A 19,307-nucleotide genomic window follows, 5' to 3' on the forward strand; every position below is an offset into this window, starting at 1 on the left:
AATGATAATCTCCCACCCTCACCCTCCTGGAGCTCCCCGACCAACTTACAGTGATCTCTTTTTCCATAGTACTTATCACCAGTTGACATACATATTTATTTGTTATTGTCTGCCCATTCTCATTAAAATATAAGCTACAAGAGGGCAGGAACATTTGCTCATTGTTTAGCCCCAGAGCCTAGGACTGTGGCTCCCAGTAGACACAATACATTTTGTTGAATGAATGACTAAATTACTCTTTATTGGCTGTGTCTTCCTTGGCCACATTCTGAAGGCCTTCAAAGCTTCACTGTCCTCCTTGGGCTGCTGTGAAGATTAAATGAGAGAACACGGGGAGCGACAGCAAGGCTGACAAATCGTAAGCCCTTGTAATAGCTATGGAACCTGAATCTTAACTGGGACTTCGTCATGTAAGCAGCTCATCTGAAGCCTTCAAGGTTTCATTTACCCTAACGGAGAATTAGCACTTTAAAGGGATATAAAGCATCTGAAATTCTATTGTCTCCAGTCCAGAACTCCTCCCAGGCTGTAAAATATGGAGGAAAGGAAATAGTGAAAGCAGCTAAGATATTAAAAGGGTGAGGAGGTAATCTAGAGAGAATCAGGGGGCAGATAATAAAAATAAAATTCTACAGGGCAAGGGAGCTCCCTGAAACAGCGGTAATTATGAAGTGGAAAAAAAAGAACTGTGAAATATTTTAGTAACTAAAAAAAAAAAAAGATTCTCAACAAGTTAAAAAATGTTACATGGAAAGAAACAGAAGCAGAAAATGAAAAATATAATGGGGTTGATTTTTTTCTCCTCATTTTTTCCTGATCATTACCTTTGAATGAGTTTCTAAGGAAATCAAATGACATCAAAATTGATCTTTTTATGAGCACGGTTGCTAAGAAAACAAATCAATACTCTGCAACTTTAATATGCAGCTTGTCATCATCATGTACACGGAATGTTTGTTAATATATTCCTATTGGCAACAGCAAAATAAGAGCCGTGATTTACTGCAGACTTATTTTGTTCTCTCTCTAGACATACGTTATCACTCGGGCTCACAAAAACGCTTCCAGCTTAGTAGCATGTGCCGCAATTTGCGCATGAGGAAATGCAGGTTTCCTCTGAGGTTAGCCTCTGACAGGTTCCATGCTTTGCCATTATGGTTATTAAATGTCACAATGAGAACTTGGCCCCGAGAATCTGTGATTCCAGTGTCCTCCTCCATGTCCCTCTACCTCTCTGTCTCAACCTTTATTCTGGTTTTGCAATATCAGTAACTCTTCTATGTTAGTCCACTATTCTCGAAATATTTACAATTGCAAAGCACAGAGCACTGCCCCTGTGAGAAAGGGCCTTGGCTACTTTAGGTCAATGATGTATTTAGTTTAACTCAATGCAGAAAACCAAAGATATTTTTCAAGGAAAGTACTGACGCCTTCATCCAAACAAATGGACTATCTCTGAGGGTCATCAGAGGATCAGAGTCCTGTCCAGAGGGTCTTGTGGCAAATTCTAAAGAAGCAGAGAAAAAGGAATGAAGGTATATGAAAAGGGCGGCATTGTATGCAATGCATTTCAACCTTGGCCGCTTAGAAGATAATACAGTATATGCGTCCTACGCCAGAACAGTGAAGACATGGGTTTATAGAAAGAGTGAGACCTTTGTAAAAAATTATGTGAACCTGGATTCAAATTCCAACTCTGTTTATCAGCTGTGTGATCTTGGAGCAATGCCTTCACCCCTCTGAGATACATTGCTGTACCTGTAAACTTGTGATCGTAATTCCTACCTCAATGAGTGATTATTTTATCAGGGTTAAATGAGAGAATACGTGTAGTAAAATGCGTAGCATGGACCAGGCTCTCAATACTGGGAAGTAAGTGTTGTTATTAAGAAAAGGTGACGGTAGAGGCAGAATGTAGAAGAAAGGAACGGGGAGGGAAAAAGCAGTTAGGGGACAGGAATGAGAGTCGTAAGAAAGACCTTAGGTGACGTCAAAGTCCCCATTACCATCTTTGGTTCTCAACTTTGAATTCGTGGCACCGATAACCAATATGCCCTCTCTCCCATGCCCCAGCTGCGCCCAGGGCAGTTTTTTTTTCTGTTTCCTCTTATGGTGTTTCTGAAACCATCCCCTGTCCTCACACCTATGAGCATTTTCTCCCTGTGCACAGCATTTAGCCTTTTCTGTCTGATCCTGTTAGATCCTGGAACACTGGGCAGGTGCCATGCACACCCTGTTTGATTTCATTTCCTAATTGTCCAAGTTATTTCAGCCACAGCTTCCTGTAGTAAAAGGTGAGTGACAAATAGCTTTAGAGAATCATTTCATCAGCTCCATATAATGTATATTGTCTTCAAAGAGTATAAATACCACATTTGAGCTGTGCGATGTGACATATACCCCGTGCATTTATCTGATGAACTGCGTGCTCCCAGACCCTCCCTGGGACTCATCCTGCTGTGCTTTAAGCACTCAAACCCTTTCATAAATCTCTTATGGCGCTTAGCTCATTGTACTGTTATTATCTGTTTATAGGTCTGTCTTCCCAGTGAACTCTGAGCTTCCGACCTGCTCTAGTTCATTTTTGCACACTCGAAACTTCAGCACCTTACTGAAGCCTGGTGCATTGTTGATGATCAAATCATGTTTGAATGCATGACTCCTTAAAAGAGCTCTAGGAGATCCATTTGAAAGAGATTTCATTCTGGTCCTGAATTTACTTGCAGGAAAGCTTATATGAAAATCCAATAACGTACATGTATTTCCCATTAGACTTTATCAGCCTTTCAGAGCCCCTCTTTGCAACAAAGGGAAACAATCAGTTTAAACACAGCCGGTAGATTTCCGGGGTCTTCGGGGAGAGCAGCCAGCCTTTGTCTGTAACTGATCTTCCTCTGTCTAATGCCAAGGAAAGTGAAGCTTGCAATAACTAGTATTTCGCCCCTCGAACCAATTTGAACTAAAAGGCCCAGAAATGCAACCGGCAGCCAGTGTTTCCGGGAGACCAGAATGCAACAGGATGGCGTGGACATCCTAGGAAGGAAGCAGAGACAGCTTCGGGAGAAATTCCACCCAGGGGCTGTCATGAGCCGGACTTAATTTCCTGCAAACCAGACACCGGGCAGTGGCTCAAATCAAAGCAGCCCAAGTCATACTGTACGTTTCCATTCCAGGAAGTAAAACGTAAGTAATAATGATGAGGACCCCTACGTTTGCAGTTCATTAGGCTCAGGATATCCAGGGGAGAGGCTGAACTCCAAGCCTGGTAGCTGAAAGCAGGACTGCACTGCTGCAGCCCAGCTCCCGGGAAGAAGTGATTTACCTTAAGGAACTTTACAAGGCACTTTGCAGATTCTCCTTCCTGGGATGAAGGGAAAGTGGAATGCGTCTCACTGTCGAATCTTCTAAAAAATCCAGAGGGAAAGGCTGAACGTTGGGGCGGCCCCTGGGCTGCTCCCTGGGAAGCTGCAGCCACGTCTCAGCAAAAACACCCGCTTAGCAACCCGTTCCTAAGGAAGGTCACTAGGTGGCTTTTTTTTTCTTTTAAAGTGACAGGTTACTCTAGCAGAGGAACACACACGCACGGGGTGAGCAGAGGTGCACAGCTTACAGGAGAAGCACAAAGGGAATCAGCATGGGGGAGCTGGGCAGAAATGAGGTCAAGCTTTCGGAGCTGTCCCTTCCCTCACAGCACCTGGTTGCTGGGCATTTCTGGTCAACCACAGGCAACGCTCAGAGGTGGGTGGCTTAGAGTCAGCGAAGGTCGTCATGACAGGGCAAGGATGTCTAACTTATCGGCTGCACAGGCTCCCTGGAGGTTGCTCTGGAGCGTTTTCTGGTTGAACGTGGAAAATTGAATGTACAAGAGGAATCTCTGCTTATTCTCTGAATCCCACTGAACTTACTGAACGAGGATATCACTGTTATGGCCCAAAAAGCAAAGGAAATGGGAAAAGAGGCAAAGCAGATGGCAGAGTAACGGAATGAACAGACCAAAAAAGCCACCCTCCAAGTATACTAGCATGTGTGTGTGTGTGTGTGCATCTGTGTGGATCTGTGTGTGCCTGTGTGTGTGTGTTTGTGTCTGTGTGTGTATCTGTATATCTGTGTGTCTGTATATCTGTTTGTGTGTCTGTCTGTGTGTCTGTCTATGTGTGTGGGTGTCTCGTGTGTGTGTGTCTGTATATGTGTATGTGAATCTGTGTCTGTGTGTGTATCTAAGTTGGTGTATGTATGTGTCTCTGTATCTGTGTGTGTCTGTGTGTATGTATCTGTGTGTGTGTCTGTGTGTGTGTCTTTGCATTTCTGTCTGTATGTGTATGTGTATGTGTGTGTGTGTCTTTGCATTTCTGTCTGTATGTGTATGTGTGTGTGTGTCTGTGTCTGTGTGTGTGTCTTTGCATTTCTGTCTGTATGTGTACATGTGTGTGTGCCTCTGTGTGTACCTGTGTGTGTGTGGGGTGAGGTGGGGTGGCCAGGTAGGCATGAAAATGAGGAAATGAGCTGATCTGCTCTGCAGAACTTCAGAGAGGGCTCCGGATTTGGCTCAGCAGTGTGATGGGCTGAATTGTGTCTCCCAGAAAGATATGTTCAAGTCCTAACCCCTAGTACTTCAGAATGTGATCTTATTTGGTGATAAGGTCTTTAAAGAGGTAGTCAATTTAAGGTGAGGTCATTAGGGTGGGCCCTGAGCCAATAGGACCGTGTCCTTTTAAAAAGGGGGGATTTGGGCACAGACAGCCATGCACAGAGGGAAGACCTGTGAAGGCACAGGGAGAACATCGTCTATAAGCCGAGGAATGTGAGGCCACCAGAAGCTGGGAGTGAGGCCTGGAACCGACTCTCCCTCACAGCCCTCAGAGGAAACCAACCCTCCAAAGCCTTGATTCCTTACCCTAGTCTCCTCAATGGCAAGACAATAAAGTTCTGTTGTTTTGAGCCACTCAGCCTGTGGGACTTTGTTTGACAGCCCCAGGAAATGAATACAGTCAGGTACCAAGGAAAGTGGGGAGGCTCTGGGGCTGAGAATGCAAGAAAATGTGAAAATCTATATATAGAGGGGCTAGGTCCTCAGGACCCTCCCGACCCCTGGAAGCCTGAAGAATAATACCCTTCTTTCCCAACTCCCTCTTCTTCTGCCACCTTGAGAAAACTGGGGGTTTCTTCTCCAGGGAAGTTGTACCAGAGACACTGGTCTCAAGTTCAGGTAGAGCAGAAGGTGTGTGTGTCTCAGGGCTGAAAACTGGGTCTGATATGGAGAGGTGGGAGGACACACCTTTCTCACAGAGCTGAGACACCCGCACATATACCTGGATCCTCTGTCCCTCCTTCAATGCAACCAAATTGGAAAATGTGGAATATTGTTTTCTGGAAAAACTGAGTGGTCACAAAGAACAGGTCCCAGATATGGGTATTTCTGGCTCTTCCAATGAAAGAAGTAGCATATCACCTTTACAGAAAGGCAATACAGAGAAAGTGAGAGGATCACAGAAATTCAACACTTGTAGTTATATAGAAAGAGAGAATCAAGAAAATGAAAAGGTAGAATGTATCAAAGAAGTAATACAAAGAAGACTTTCAGAATTGAAAGAAGCCTGTTGATTGAAAGGGGCTATTACCTAGTGCTGGTGCAGGGAGACCATGAGAAAACTTGTCTGTCTCTGTTCACCAACTCTGCATGTGGCAGGAAGAATATCTCCTGAGAATTCATAACCATTGGTTTGCACCATGCTGCTGAATTCCCTTATTCATGTTACCTACATCATTTAGGAACTCCCTAAGTGACACGTTTTAATTAGTGGTCTCAGGCTACTGTATCCCTGTGGGGTGCTGGGCAAGAGCAGATACAAAACTTTTCTGGAGGGACACACCTTCAAGTAGTCCATTCAGAATTGCTACAGATAAATGTTGCTGAAGATGAATTCACAATAAAAAATTAGACACACAGGAGGAAATAGTCAAGAGTCTGCAGTTAGAGGGTGTAGTTAGATACCCAAGAACTTCTGATAATGCAGTGATCATATGGAGAATCAGAAAAGACAATGACTGTAAAAGAACTTAAAAAGAGGCTTTGAAAATATGGAAGAAGAGTGAGGTACTGTCAAAAAGGTCAGGCAAATGTTAAAAAGAATCAGCTAGAGCTTTTAGAAATGAATAATAAAGTCATGAATTCTTAAAAAAATTTTTATTGGAGTATAGTTGATTTACAATGTTGTGTTAGTTTCAGGTGTACAGCAAAGTGAATCAGATATATGTGTGTGTGTGTGTGTGTGTGTATATATATATATATATATATATATATATATATATCCATGATTTTTTTTATTTTAAAGCGAAGGGTGGATGAGAGAGCTGGAAAGAGAATGAGTGATGTAAAAGATAGATTTTAAAAATTCAAATGTGGCATAGAGAGATGGAAAATAGGAAAGTGTGGATGAAAGACATGGAGGAGAAATTGACAAGGTCCACCATGTCTGCCATGTCCAGTGGAGTCCAGGAGCAGAGAAGAGAGAGACATTGGATGCTGGATCTTAGAGTTGAGGGATCTTAGTCAACTTCCTTAACTTCTCAAGGTTTCAGTGTCCTCATTTGTAAAATGAGTTCATAATAGTACTTACTCCAGAGGGTCATGACGAGGCTTATTAAGTTAATATTTGTCAAGTCCTGGCACTCAGTAAATGCTGTAAAGTTTAATGGAAAAAAAATGTGGATGTTGTCTTAGCTCTGGCTGCTTTAACAAAATACCATAGACTGGGTGGCTTAAACCATAGAGATTTATTTTCTCACAGGTCTGGAGGATGGAAGTCCAAGATCAAGTTGCCAGTTGATTCAGTTTTTGGTGAGGGCTCTCTTCCTGACTTGTAGATGGCTGCCTTCTTGCTGTGTCCTCACATGGCCTTTCCTTGGTGTCTGCGGATTAGAGAGAGAGAACTCCCTCTTCTTTTTCATATAAAGCCACCAATCCTATGAAATTAGGGCCCCACCCTTAAGACCTCATTTAGCCTTAATTACTTCCTAAAATCCCTATCTCCAAACACAATCACATTGAGGGTTAGCTGTCAACATATGAGTTTTGGGGGAACGTAGTAGATGTTTATTGTGAGAGATCATCTACTTCAAGTGGTCAACTCTTATAAGAGGTAGGATTTGTTTGCTATGCTTGTGCTAACTAACCTTCTGATTATGACCTCCCTTATCTTTTTTTTTTTTTTTTTTGAGGGCACTTGTTAAATTCTTTTATTAAGTAGACCCAAATGTGACTAAACAAAATAGTTAGGATCAGAGTTGGGGTGAAGTTAAATGGATTCTGTGGTAATTTTCTCCCCTGTCTTGAGATTTCTTTTTTTTAATTTAATTTTTTTATTTTTTATTTTTAACATCTTTATTGGAGTATAATTGCTTTACAATGGTGTGTTAGTTTCTGCTGTATAACAAAGTGAATCAGCTATACATATACATATATCCCCATATCTCCTCCCTCTTGCTTCTCCCTCCCACCCTCCCTTTCCCACCCATATAGGTGGACACAAAGCACCGAGCTGATCTCCCTGTGCTATGCAGCTGCTTCCCACTAGCTATCTATTTTACATTTGGTAGTGTATATATGTCCATGCCACTCTCTCACTTCATCCCAGCTTACACTTCCCCTTCGCCGTGTCCTCAAGTCCATTCTCTATGCCTGTGTCTTTATTCCTGTCCTGCCCATAGGTTCTTCAGAACCATATTTTTCCCTTTAGATTCCATATATATGTGTTAGCATATGGTATTCATTTTTCTCTTTCTTACTTCACTCTGTATGACAGTCTCTAGGTCCATCCACCTCATTACAAATAACTCAATTTCGTTTCTTTTTATGGCTGAGTATATATGTGCCATATCTTCTTTATCCATTCATCTGTCAATGGACATTTAGGTTGATTCCATGTCCTGGCTATTGTAAACAAAGCTGTAATGAACACTGTGGTACATGACTCTTTTTGTTTTTTGAATTTTTGATTTTTTTTTTTTAGAAATTCACATTCTTTTATTTATTTATTTATTTATTTATGACTGTGTTGAGTCTTCGTTTCTGTGCGAGGGCTTTCTCTAGTTGCGGCAAGTGGGGACCACTCCTCATCGCGGTGCGCAGGCCTCTCACCATCGCGGCCTCTCTTGTTGCGGAGCACAGGCTCCAGACGCGCAGGCTCAGCAATTGTGGCTCACGGGCCCAGTTGCCCCGTGGCATGTGGGATCCTCCCAGACCAGGGCTCGAACCCGTGTCCCCCGCATTGGCAGGCAGATTCTCAACCACTGCGCCACCAGGGAAGCCCTGATTTTTTTTAATTTACTTTTTTTTACAGCAGGTTCTAATTAGTTATCCATTTTATACATATTAGTGTATATATGCCAATCCCAATCTCCCAATTCATCATACCACCAGCACCCCCCGCCACTTTTCCCCCTTGGTGTCCATAAGTTTGTTCTCTACATCTGTGTCTCAATTTCTATACTGCAAACCGGCTCATCTGTACCATTTTTCTAGGTTCCACATATATGCATTAATATATGATATTTGTTTTTCTCTTTCTGACTTACTTCACTCTGTATGACAGTCTCTAGGTCCATCCACCTCACTACAAATAATTCAATTTCGTTTCTTTTTATGGCTGAGTGATATTCCATTGTATATATGTGCCACATCTTTATCCATTCATCTGTCGATGGACATTTAGGTTGATTCCATGACCTGGCTATTGTAAATAGTGCTTCAATGAACACTGGGCATGTGTCTTTTTGAATTATGGTTTTCTCTGGGGGTATATGCCCAGTAGTGGGGTTGCTGGGTTACATGGTAATTCTATTTTTAGTTTTTTAAGGAACCTCCATACTGTTCTCCATAGTGGCTGTATCAATTTATATTCCCAACAACAGTGCAAGAGGGTTCCCTTTCCTCCATGAAGAATCCTTGCATTCCTGGGATAAACCTCACTTGATCATGCTGTACGATCCTCTTAATGTGCTGTTGGATTCTGTTTGCTAGTATTTCATTGAGGATTTTTGCATCTATGTGCATCAGTGATATGGGCCTGTAGTTTTTTTCTTTGTGACACCTTTGTCTGGTTTTGGTATCAGGGTGATGGTGGCCTCGTAGAATGAGTTTGGGAGTGTTCCTCCCTTTGCTATACTTTGGAAGAGTTTGAGAAGGATAGGTGTTAGCTCTTCTCTAAATGTTTGATAGAAATCACCTGTGAAGTCATCTGGTCCTCGGCTTTTGTTTGTTGGAAGATTTTAAATCACAGTTTCAATGTCAGTGCTTGTGATTGATCTGTTTATATTTTCTATTTCTTCCTGGTTCACTCTTGGAAGTTTGTGCTATTCTAAAAATTTGTCCATTTCTTCCACGTTGTCAATTTTATTGGCATATAGTTGCTTGTGGTAATCTCTCATGATCCTTTGTATTTCTGCAGTGTCAGTTGCTATTTCTCCTTTTTCATTTCTAATTCTATTGATTTGAGTCTTCTCCCTTTTTTTCTTGAGTCTGGCTAATGGTTTATCAATTTTGTTTATCTTCTCAAAGATCCAGCTTTTAGTTTTACTGATCTTTGCTATCTTTTCCTTGATTTCTTTTTCATTTACTTCTGATCTGATCTTTATGATTTCTTTCCTTCTGCTAAATTTGGGTTTTTTTTGTTTTTCTTTTTGTAATTGCTTTAATGTAAGGTTAGGTTGTTTATTAGAGATGTTTCTTGTTTCTTGAGGTAGGATTTTATTGCTATAAACTTCCCTCTTAAAACCACTTTTGCTGCATCCCATAGGTTTTGGGTCATCATGTTTTCATTGTCATTTGTTTCTAGGTATTTTTTGATTTCTTCTTTGATTTCTTCAGTGATATCTTGGTTATTTTATAGTGTATTGTTTAGCCTCATGTGTTTGTATTTTTTACAGATTTTTTTCCTGTAATTGACAGCTAGTCTCATAGTGTTGTGGTCAGAAAAGATACTTGATATGATTTCAATTTTCTTAAATTTACCAAGGCTTGATTTGTGACCCAAGATATGATCTATCCTGGAGAATGTTCCATGAGCACTTGATAAGAAAGTGTAATCTGCTGATTTTGGATGGAATGTCCTATAAATATCAGTTAAGTCCATCTGGTCTAATGTGTCATTTAAAGTTTGTGTTTCCTTATTTATTTTCATTTTGGATGATCTGTCCATTGGTGAAAGTGGGGTGTTAAAGTCCCCTACTATGATTGTGTTATTGTTGATTTCCCCTTTTATGGCTGTTAGCATTTTCCTTATGTATTGAAGTGTTCCTATGTTGGGTGCATAAATATTTACAATTGTTATACCTTCTTCTTGGATTGATCCCTTGATCATTATGTAGTGTCCTTCCTTGTCTCTTGTAACATTCTTTATTTTAAAGTCTATTTTATCTGACATGAGTATTGCTACTCCAGCTTTCTTTTGATTTCCATTTGCATGGAATATCTTTTTCCCTCCCCTCATTTTCAGTCTGTATGTGTCCCTAGGTCTGAAGTGGGTCTCTTGTAGACAGCATATGTACGGGTCTTGTTTTTGTAGCCATTCAGCCAGTCTATGTCTTTTGGTTGGAGCATTTAATCCATTTACATTTAAGGTAGTTATCGATATGTATGTTCCTGTTACCATTTTCTTAATTGTTTTGGGTTTGTCACTGTAGGTCTTTTCCTTCTCTTGTGTTTCCTGCCTAGAGAAGTTCCTTTAGCATTTGTTGTAAAGCTGGTTTGGTGGTGCTGAATTCTCTTAGCTTTTGTTTGTCTTTAAAGTTTCTAATTTCTCTGCCAAATCCGAATGAGATCCTTTCTGGGTAGAGTAATCTTGGTTGTAGATTTTTCCCTTTTGTCACTTTAAATATGTTCTGCCACTCCCTTCTGGCTTGTAGAGTTTCTGCTGAAAGATCAGCTGTTAACCTTATGGGGATTCTCTTGTATATTATTTATTGTTTTTCCTTTGCTGCTTTTAATATTTTTTCTTTGTATTTAATTTTTGATAGTTTGATTAATATGTGTCTTGGCGTGTTTCACCTTGGATTTATCCTGTATGGGACTCTCTGCACTTCCTGGACTTGATTGACTCTTTCCTTACCCATATTAGGGAAGTTTTCAACTATAATCTCTTCAAAAATTTTCTCACTCCCTTTCTTTTTATCTTCTTCTTCTGGGACCCCTATTATTCGAATGTTGGTTTGTTTAAAGTTGTCCCAGTGGTCTCTGAGACTGTTCTCAATTCTTTTCATTCTTTTCTCTTTAGTCTGCTGTGCAGTAGTTATTTCCACTATTTTATCTTCCAGGTCACTTATCCGTTCTTCTGCTTCAATTATTCTACTCTTGATTCCTTCTAGAGAATTTTTAATTTCATTTATTGTGTTGTTCATCATTGTTTGTTTGCTCCTTAGTTCTTCTTGGTCCTTGTTAAACATTTCTTTTATTTTCTCCATTCTATTTCCAAGATTTTGGATCATCTTTACTATCATTACTCTGAATTCTTTTTCAGGTAGACTGCTATTTTCTCTTCATTGGTTTGGGCTGGTGGGTTTTTACCTTGCTCCTTCATCTGCTATGTATTTCTCTGTCTTCTCATTTTGCTTAACTTACTGTGTTTAGGATCTGCCTTTCACAAGCTGCAGGTTCGTAGTTCCCATTGTTTTTGGTGTGTGCTCCCAGTGGGTAAGGTTGGTTCAGTGGGTTGTGTAGGCTTCCTATTGGAGGGGACTGGCGCCTGTGTTCTGGTGAATGAGGCTGGATCTTGTCTTTATGGTGGGTAGGAACGCTTCTGGTGGTGCGTTTTGGGGTGTCTGTAACCTTATTATGATTTTAGGCAGCCTCTCTGTTAATGGGTGGGGTTGTGTTCCTGTCTTCCTAGTTGTTTGGCATAGGGTGTCCAGCACTGTAGCTTGCTGGTTGTTGAGTGAAGCTGGGTCTTAGCATTGAGATGGAGATCACTGTAAGATCTTTCACCATTTGATATTACATTGGGCTGGGAGGTCTCTGGTGGACCAATGTCCTGATCTTGGCTCTCTCCCCTCAGAGGCTCAGGGCTGACACCTGGCCAGAGCACCAAGACACTGTCCACCACTTGGCTCAGAAGAAAAGGGAGAAAAAAAAAAGAAAGAAAGAAAGAAAGAAAAAATAAAAGTCCTTAAAATAAAAATGGAAAAATATTATTAAAAATAAAAGAATTAAAAATGTAATAAAAAAAAGAAAGAAAGAAGAGAATAACCAAACCAAAAAACAAATCCACCAGTGTAACAAGCGCTAAAAATTATACAAGAAAACAGAAAAATGGACAGACAGAACCCTAGGACAAATGGTAAAAACAAACCTGTACAGACAATATCACACAAAGAAACATACACATGCACACTCACAAAAAGAGAAAAAGGAAAAAATATATATTAAGAAAAAAGGAAGAGAGCAACGAAATCAGTAAACAAATCTACCAAAGATAAAAAGCTCTAAATAGTAAACTAAAATAAACATAAAACCAGAAACAATTTAGATGCAGAAAGCAAACCCCAAGTATACAGTCGCTCCTAAAATCCACCGCCTAAATTTTTTGATGATTTGTTATATAGTCAGGTATTCCAGAGATGCAGGGTACGTCAAGTTGACAGTGGAGATTTAATCCTCTGCTTCTGAGGCTGTTGGGAGAAATTTCCCTTTCTCTTCTTTGTTCGCACAGCTTCTGGGGTTCAGCTTTGCATTTGGCCCCAAATTTAAATTTTGGCCTCTGCTTGTAGGTTGTCTGAGGGTTTCTGTTCCCTTCCCAGACTGAAGGGGGTTAAAGGAGTGGCTGATTTGGAAGCTCTGTGTCACTCAGGCTGGTGGGAGGGAGGAGTATGGAATGCAGGGTGAGCCTACGGCAGCAGAGTCTGGTATGACATTGCAACAGCCTGTGGTGTGCCATGTGTTCTCCTGGGGAAGTTGTCCCTGGATCACGTGACCCTGTCTGTGGCAGGCTACACAGGCTCCCAGGAGGGGAGGTGTGGATAGTGACCTGTGCTTGCCCACAGGCTTCTTGGTGGCTGCAGGAGCAGCCTTAGCATCTCATGCAGGTCTCTGATGTCCTCGCTGATAGCCGAGGCTCGTGCCTGTCTCTGGAGCTCGTTTAGGCAGTGCTCTGAATCCCCTCTCCTGCACAGCCCAAAAGAACGGTCTCTTGCCTCTTAGGCAGTTCCAGACATTTTCCCGGCTCCCTCCCGGCTAGCTGTGGTACGCTAGCCTGCTTCAGGCTGTGTTCACGCAGCCAGCCCCAGTCCGCTCCCTGGGATCTGACCTCTGAAGCCCGAGCTTCAGCTCCCAGCCCCCACCCGACCCAGTGGGTGAGCAGACAAGCCTCTCAGGCTGGTGAGTGCTGGTCAGCACCGATCCTCTGTGCGGGAACCTCTCCACTCTGCCCTCTGCACCCCTGTTGCTGTGCTCTTCTCCGTGGCTATGAAGCTTCCCCCCCGTCACCCCCCTGTCTCTACCAGTGAAGGGGCTTCGTAGTGTGTGGAAACTTTTCCTCCTTCACAGCTCCCTCCCCGAGGTGCAGGTCCCTATTCTTTTGTCTCTGTTTTTTCTTTTTTCTTTTGCCCTATCCAGGTACATGGGGGAGTTTCTTGCCTTTTGGGAAGTCTGAGGTCTTGTGCCAGCGTTTAGCAGGTGTTCTGTAGGAGTTGTTCCACATGTAGATGTATTTTTGATGTATTTGTGGGGAGGAAGGTGATCTCCACGTTTTACTCCTCGCCATCTTGAAGGTCCCCTCTCCCTTATCTTTTAATATTTAACTAAACTAAAGCAGTTCATAAGAATTATACATCTCCTCATTATGTTCTAAAATTATTGAAAGGCCTCATTCAAATATGGCATTTCTTGCAAAAATTCTTAGGCAAGCAAAATAAATGAATCTAGCAGAATTGTTTTAAATCAAAATGCAAAGATCTCATTCTTTTAGGTTAAGTGTTCCTATGTGGCTGAAGAGTTTTTAATCATGAATGAGTGTTGTATCACAGCTTTGTTTTTTTTCCTGCATCTTTTGAGGTAATCAAATATGACTTTTCTTTTTTCATCTCTTAATGTTGTGGATCACAGTGACAATGTCAAACTTTTCTTGCATTCCTGGGGTACACTAAACTTGGTAAAGATGTTTCAGAAATTAATTGTTAGATTTTGTTACTAATATTTAGATTATTTTTGCCTTAATGTTCATTACTGAGTTTGGCTTATTGTTTTCCCTTTCCTGTATTGTTCTTGAGAATAAAGGATATTCTAATATCTAAAAAGAAGACTAATCTTTTTCTTTCTCTCTCTCCCCGTCATCCTCTGTCTCTCTGTTTCTGTTTCTCTCTCTCTACCTCTTTAACACACACACACACACACACACACACACACTATCTGTTTTATGAACTTGTCCATAAAACTTTGGGTCTGGTGAGATGTTTTTATTATACACACACACACACAAACACACACACACACACTATCTGTTTTATGAACTTGTCCATAAAACTTTGGGTCTGGTGAGATGTTTTTATTATACACACACAAACACACACACACACATATAAATGACATTAAGTTTTCCATTTTAACCACTTTTAAGTGTACAATTCAGTGACATCAGTTACATTCACAATGTTGTGCAACTATCATCACTATCTATTTCAAAAACTTCATTACCCCAAATAGAAACTCTTTGCTCTTTAAACAGTAAATCTCCATTTCTCCCTTGCCCTAGCCCCTGGTAGCCTCTTATCTACTTTCTGTCTCTATGCATTTGCCTATTCTAAATATTTCATCTAAGTGGAATCATATAATACTTGTCCTTTTGTGTTTGGCTTTTCATTTAGCATAACATTTTCATGGTTCATCCGTGTTGTAGCATGTATCAGTACATCATTACTTTTTAAGGATGAATAATAATCCATTGTATGCATTTACTACATTTTTCTTATCCATTCATCTGCAGACGGACACTTGGCTGTTTCCACCTTTTGGCTGGTATGAGTAATGTTGCAATGAAAGTCACATACAAGTATCTGTTTGAGTTCCCATTTTCAATTCTTTTGGGCATATCTATCTATCTATCTATCTATCTATCTATCTATCTATCTATCTATCTATCTATCTACACACCTAGGAGTGGATTGTCGGGTCACATAGTAATCCTATGTTTAACTTTTTGAGGAGATGCCAAACTGTTTTCCAAAGAAGCTGAACCATTTTACATTCCCATTAGTCATGGACAAGGGTTCTAATTTTTGGATATCCTCATCACCACTTGTTATTTTCCATTTTTTGATGATAGCCATCTTAGCAGGTGTAAAGTGGTATCTAAATGTGGTTTTACAGTAAGTCCCGTATATACGAACAATTTCCCTTCTGAGAGTACGTTCGTAAGTCCAATTTGTTCATAAGTCCAACAAAGTTAGCCTAGGCACCCAACTAACACAGTCAGCTGTATAGTACTGTATTGTAATAAGTTTATAATAGTTTTCACACAAAGAATACATAAAAAACAAACACAAAAAATAAAGAAAGCATTTTTAATCTTACAGTACAGTACCCTGAAAAGTACAGTAGTACAGTCCAACAGCTGGCATACAGGAGCTGGCATTGAGTAAACAGGCAAGAAGAGTTACTGACTGGAGGAGGGAGAGGAGGTGGGAGATGGTAGAGCTGAAGGATCGTCAGTAATAAGAGACAGAGGGCAAGCTGCAATTTCGCTCATGCCTGACATTGATGACACAGGTTCTGGTTCCTTGCTGGAACCAGATGCACATTCGCATCTTTGAAATTTCGCAGCTTGAAGGTTTGTACGTAGGGGACTTAGTGTAATTGGTATTTCGCTATGAGTAGTGATGCTGAGTACCGTAATTCATTGTATTTATTGGCCATTTTTACATCTTCTTTGAAGAATGGTGGGCGTGTGTATTAGTGGGGGGATGGTTGTAATTAGATTTTTGACCACTGATTTAATTTCTTTAATGCTTATAATTCTGTTCAAGTTCTACATTTCTTCTTGTCTTAGTATATTATATATTTTATGAACTTGTCCTTGTTCTTTGTTTTTAAATTAATTGGCATAAGGTTTTTCAAAATATTCCTTATTAATTTTAAACTCTAATATACAAGTAGTTATATTCCTTTTATTATTCCTAAAAATAAACATCCTGTGACCTATCATGATATGCCCTGTGGTGGTTTTATAATGAAACCTCCAAATTCATTGATATTCCTTCCATCAAGAAGTGGTGTCTATTTTCCCTCCCCTTACAACTGCATGGACCAGTAGAATATGGTGGAAGTGCTGCTGGCTTGCTGGCTGACTTCTGAGGCTGAGTCATAAAAGATGATGTGGTTTCTATGTTGTTTGCTAGAACTTTTGTGCTTAGAATCTGGAAGAAGTTTGACTACTCTGAGACCACCATGCTGTGAGGGACACAGGCCATCTGTAAAGGTCATGTGTACACACTCTGTTTGGCAGGTTTAGACTGAGTTATCCTAACCAAGGTTCCAGATGTGCACCTGAACAAGGCTTTGGATGTTCCCAGCCCCTAAACACTGAGTCACTTCCCAGAGTTCAGGTTTGCTTAGCTGAGACCCCAGACTTCATGGAGTAGAGATTAGTTGACCAGCTCTGCTCTGTTCAAATTCCTGACTCACAGAATCCATGCACATAATAATAAAATTATTCTTTTAAGTCACTGTGTTTTTGGGGTCATTTGTTACACAGCAATAATAACTGTAGCAGTCACATCTTTAAATAAGTAAATAAATAGATGAAGGAATGAATGAATTGATAAATAAAATAAAGTCATTATTTTTTTATGTGGGACTCCAAGGTGCATAATTTTTACAATGTATTCCTAAAAACATAGACAAATGCATTCAATGCCTTCAAGTGTAATGTCACTAAAACATGATGCATTTGAAGCCTCTTTGGGAGGTTAGAACACTAGAATAAACATGGAAAAATTAAAGCACCTGAGATGAAAGTATTATGCTGTATAAGAAAGCACATAGAGAAAAGCTGCAATGGTGCATTATTTATTTATTTATTTATTTATTTAGTTAGTTAGTTAGTTAGTTAGTTAGTTAGTTTTGGCTGCTTTGGGTCTTTGCTGCTGTGCACGGGCTCTCTCCAGCTGCGGCGAGCAGGGGCCACTCTTCACTGTGGTGTGCGGGCTTCTCACCATGGTGGCCTCTCCCGTTGCAGAGCATGGGCTCCAGGCATGCGGGCTTCAGCAGTTGCAGCACGTGGGCTCAGTAGTTGTGGCTCACAGGCTCTAGAGTGCAGGCTCAGTAGTTGTGGCACACGGGCCTAGTTGCTCCGAGGCATGTGGGGTCCTCCCAGACCAGGGCTCGAACCCGTGTCCCCTGCATTGGCAGGCGGACTCTCAATCACTGTGCCACCAGGGAAGCCCTGGTGCATTATTAAATCAATAAATGGCTAAAATATGCTTTTTACACCTGGACATGTGGAACACAATTTCAGCTTTAGATGAATGTGTCATTCTTACTCAGCTCTTGGAATTTTACAATATTTTTGATTGTAGCTGATTTATTCTCCATGAAAGAAAAATGTTTCACAAGGGAAAATGCATCACTAAAATAAGGCTCAACTTGGAAGCTGAAGAATCACCTTTGAATCATAAATTTTATAAAACCGTGTTCTTCAACATTTTCCAATTTATTGAATTATATACATCTCCTCCTGAAATAAAACTTGAACTCCAGTAAATTTGAACCTCTTGTTTCTATAGTAAATGGAGAGAAACACTTATTGACTCAGATGTATCGGTTGTGTAGCCTATTTTTATTTTATAGATATTAAAGCATTTAATTTTCTTTCTTCAGGGCTATGATTTTCAACCTGTTTTGAATCGCAACACTTTCTTCTTGTTTGCTTCATTTCACACCATTTTCACCTCCTAAGAGAGCTGTATGAGCTACTGAGAATAAAATGATGTAGGACTTATTTTATTTAGAGACTCATGTCATAATTTGAAATTACTGGAGATGCTCTTACATAGAGAAAACTGCTGCTCTAGTATGAGTAGTGAATTCTCATATTTTTCTCATTGAAAAGTTACTTTCCTAGAAATTTTTTTTACATTCTATTCTCTCTAGCTACTTCCCTTAAGTGCATCTCACTGGTATGACCTGCATCAGCAGCTTAGGGTAACAATTATCTTCATGACACTCTCATTTTCTAATTAGTTGCTTGAAAATGCTTGCTTTTATTAACAGGACATCCTTGAAGCCCCATTTTCACTTGGAGTTGTTCATAGATCTTGAGGGGCTTACTCGATTCAAACGGCAGTCCTATGTCCACATGTCAGAGGAGGGAGAACAGAGGCATCTAGCTAGCTGTTTACCGTGGGAAATGGCTCCCAGGAAGTCTGAGCATTTTTGCCCTCGGCTGCACTGATGTGTCTGTTGGTCCAAATACCCTACCCAGATTCCTCACATTTGATTTTTCAAAGTTACCTTCTTCTGTTCATAACAGTGCTTCTCAATCAGTGTTGACTTTGCCATCCCAGGGGACATTTGGCAAAGTGTGGGGGTAGTTTTGGTTGTCACAACTTGGGGCAAGATGTTACTGGCATCTAGTGGGTAGAGGCCAGGGATGCTGATAAACATCCTACAATGCACAGGACAGCCCCCTCCCCCACCTCCCCAGTGGAAAAATGATCTGGCACAAAACCTTAATAGTACTAAGGCTGAGGAACCCTGGTTTCTCCAATATGCTTTCTACCAATATTATCCAGCCTCTGGAGAGGTTTTAGCCCTCAATCACAGCTATGCTTAAATCAGCAAACAAACACCCCTTCCTCGTCCTTCCCCCTCCCCTCCCACCACTCCTGGCCTTCTGAGTTCTGATTGGAATCCCCATCACCAATCCCGTCCACACCCCCCTCTACTCCTGTTGCACTCTGCCCCATGGTGCTAAGTATCCCTTCAGGCTAATCAACTCAGTTAGGACCATCAAGTTTATCAGAGAGGTTTTAGTGCTGTCGAAATGCAGCAGGAAAGAGGTCAGCATCTAAATCTCTTTTGTCTTTTCTCCACACCCTCTCCAGCATTTACTGTTTGTAGATTTTTTGATGATGGCCATTCTGACTGGTGTGAGTTGATACCTCATTGTAGTTTTGATTTGCATTTCTCTAATGATCAGTGATGTTGAGCATCCTTTCATGTGTTTGTTGGCAATCTGTAGATCTTCTTTGGAGAAATATCTATTTAGGTACAATGGAATATTACTCAGCCATAAAAAGAAATGAAATTGAGTTATTTATGGACT

At 40.7% G+C, this 19,307-nt stretch overlaps 1 protein-coding gene across 4 annotated transcripts in view; it reads right to left on the minus strand.

Annotated features, from left to right (window-relative positions):
• Nucleotides 1-19,307, minus strand: part of CC2D2A (coiled-coil and C2 domain containing 2A) — a 275,853-nt gene that overhangs the window by 142,186 nt on the left and 114,360 nt on the right. For all 4 annotated transcript variants that reach the window (XM_082461969.1, XM_082461973.1, XM_082461970.1 and 1 more), the window contains exon 4: nucleotides 3,323-6,909. The gene's annotated coding sequence lies outside the window, so the exon portion shown is untranslated. The remainder of the gene's footprint in view (nucleotides 1-3,322; nucleotides 6,910-19,307) is intronic.

The sequence above is a fragment of the Balaenoptera physalus genome (genome assembly GCF_965194825.1).
Source record: "Balaenoptera physalus genome assembly, chromosome: 5".
Classification (NCBI taxonomy): Eukaryota; Metazoa; Chordata; class Mammalia; order Artiodactyla; family Balaenopteridae; genus Balaenoptera; species Balaenoptera physalus.